This window comes from Sapajus apella, unplaced genomic scaffold (assembly GCF_009761245.1).
Source record: "Sapajus apella isolate SASKATOON/1434 unplaced genomic scaffold, GSC_monkey_1.0 scaffold13, whole genome shotgun sequence".
Classification (NCBI taxonomy): domain Eukaryota; kingdom Metazoa; phylum Chordata; class Mammalia; order Primates; family Cebidae; genus Sapajus; species Sapajus apella.
The window spans coordinates 32114996-32118198 of record NW_022436953.1 but is presented as its reverse complement, the minus strand read 5'-3'; positions in this window follow the sequence as shown (position 1 = coordinate 32118198).

The window sequence follows — 3203 nt, the reverse complement described above, 5'->3', positions numbered from 1 at the left end:
AAGAAACAGCGAAGGAAGACACCACACTAGAATCCTGTATTACATTAAAATTCTGGTGGGAATTTTCCTTTCGACCCTGAAAAATTTACTTTCTTCTACATTTTCCTATTTTCTCTCTTATGACACTTCTTTTGCCTTCTACATGAAATTAAACAAAACTCACAGCCAACATACACAAAAGGGTCATGTTCGCAGGGACATGGCAGTGCTCTATTGAATTTGAGAAAAATTTCAAAAAAGTTTACATTTTGTATATTTTCCTTGTTTAGAATACTCAGAATTTCCATTTCTGATGGTTGAGAATTCCAAGTAAATAATCCATGATCGTGGTACAAACTGGAGAGTTTTTATATAAATTACCGTGCTAAGTGTTGGATGCCTAATTAGCTCCTACAGAAAGGATAAATATACAGCCGAAAGTGAAAAAGCAAATTCACTTAAAATCTATTGACATCTATACTAGACCACATATTCTGTCTGTTTCATCTATATTTGCATAATGCAAGTTGGATATTGCAGGCTAATGTAAGTTATTTAAGTGGTGGCTTGGGGGGGGGAGAGAGAGAGAGAGAGAGAGAGAAACCCTGTAAAAAGTGTGAATACATTGTGGGTAAAAACCTCCATTTATCCTAGTGTAGATGATGTGCCCCTGTGTACGAAAGATATTTTTGTTCAATCTGGATGAATATTTTTTATAACCATGCTTCTTTAGTTTCATTGTATATCTTTTCCAGGAAAGGAAAAAAATACCCCCTAGAGCGAAAGAGGTTTATCTCCCCCTGTTTTGAAACAGTTTTGGTTATGTCGTGTTCTGTAAGAGTATCGCCCCTCCCCAACCCCCATTCAATTTTCCCCGAGGCTAACAATTTTATATCCAAAGTAAATCTAGCTAAAATTAAGAAACAGAGCATACAGCTGCCCTTACTCATGGCCCACAGATGTTACCAAAATCTGATTAAAAAGCCCTTAATCTCCTGCTGCACCTTTTCATTAGTGTAATAATCATTTTTGCCAAATATCTAGCAGAGGGGAAAAAAGGAGAAGGAGAAGAGAAGGTACAGATCACCAGGCTCCCTGGAAATGCACGTGTAACCTAGAGGGGAAAATGAGGAGTTGAGGCAATCCATGTGCTGAAATATTTTTGCTTCTTTTTCTAGAAAATGTGCAATTTGGTCAGGCAGAAAAAATTGAACAGAGCCTTCCAAGCAATAAATCACTGGATTGCTGGTGACATTCATACAATGCGGATATAGTGTTAACTGTAGGAGGCAGACAGCCCCTCCTGCACCCAGCCTGTCCCTAAGAGGTGACCTTGTGACGGTGCGGTCATCAATCATCCTGGCGTAGGACACACTGTTTTTGTTTAATATTACACTATTGGAATATATAGTAAACAAAGTGTAGAGGAAATTTGGAGAGCAAGCACTGTATAAGGAATGCTGTAATATGCTTGCTGTCTGTGGAGAATCACCCTGCTCCCTGCAGCCTGTGAACCCCTCGTTTACGGACACAGAGTCCATCTGCATCTCCAGGGCAGTGCTCCCGGTATGGAGGACCCGGCATGGAGACCGTGGTTACAATTTTAACGGAAATAAAACCAGAAGTTTGTGGCGATACAGTTCACAACCTTCGACGGGAATAGATTTTTCAGTCTCAGCCTTCATTTTGTTTGTTTGTTTTTCCTTTTACACTTCCACTCAGTCTTTTTCTGATCAAAATGCTTGGAAAGAATGGAATTTGATTTCAGAAACACAAAATCTGGCACACACCTTGGTAAGTTCACATCTCCCAGGATATTCCACAAGGACCATGAACCAGGAACGGAGTTTAGTGTTTTGCACCCGAATACGAGCCAGCCTCCTCCAGGCCCATGCCTTCTGTTTAGAGAGTCTATTGTCTTTAAGTGAGTTACACACAGAAAGTGGGAACATGAGGCCTTATTAACCGGCTGGGTCATTATCTTCAGCATGGGCCGCTCGGGGGCCAGGCAGCTCCCATTGCTAATGACGAGACTAAATTTTTTTTTTTTTTTTTTAGATTTTTAAAGACAAAGAGGTTTAAGTAAATTAACCATGAAAAGTAAAAATATCATCTTTTTGGTTTTTCTTCTTAACCGTTCAGCATTTTCTCCAGGTGGTAAACCCCTTTGGATAGGACGTCATAACATACATTTATATGATGCTATATGTTAAGAACATGCCAACACTCTTTACTGAAAGAGTCATAGAATTGCATGTGTTTGGGGTATAACATTAACAGGGGGGAAATTCTGAACCTAAGTTAAGGGGAGAATTGGGCTCTAAACAGACATAAGTGGGGAACTTTTCACAGCCCATTGAAGTGGCACGTTTTCATTCACATCACATTCACACATTTTCTCCCCAATATATTGGAGTGTTTCCTGATTTTCATGGAAAATCAGCAAGTCAGAAACAGTCAGTTGATTTTTACAATGTGAGTTCTGGGGCCTTTAAATGAGGATGATAATCATACAATCCAAAGGAAAACAGTGGTAGGGTCTTTAAAATCAATGTCGTGAAATGTATTCAGAAAGATTCCACAACCACACTTTTCCCACGTGGCACGGAGCTCATTTCAATCACTGGAAATGAGGTTCCAGGATGACACATCCGAGTTTCTCTTGGAGAACGGTGGGGGAGAAGGACTGTTCTGGGGGCGGGGGTGGGGGATGTCGGCAGAGCCCCGTCACACAGCGGACTTGGGAAGGTGGGAGAGGTGGGAGATGCGAGAGAGATGCTGGGCCTGGGAGAAGCCTCAAGACAGGGAACACTAAGAAAAGTCTGGAAACGGTGGAAAATCAAAGGCCATACATGTTCATGCCAAAGGGGCTGGCCGTTGGGTAAAATCTGCTTGGTTTGCTCTATGTAGGTTTCGTGTTGACTTAAGTTTGAGTGACTTGGTCAATTTAGTCAGGTTTTGATAGCAAATTAGTCAAGACTCTGTGTGTTTATGTGCCTCGGGACTGGGACCCAAATTGCCTCTGGGAAGCAAAGGCAGAGACTCGGGAGCAGAAGAAAGATATATGAGGGGCACACACACACACACCCACACACACACGTGCACATACATGCACACACACATGAACAGACACATGCACACACAAACACATGCTTGTATACATGAATGCTACACACTCACACACACACACTTGCATCCATGAACACACACACACACACACACAC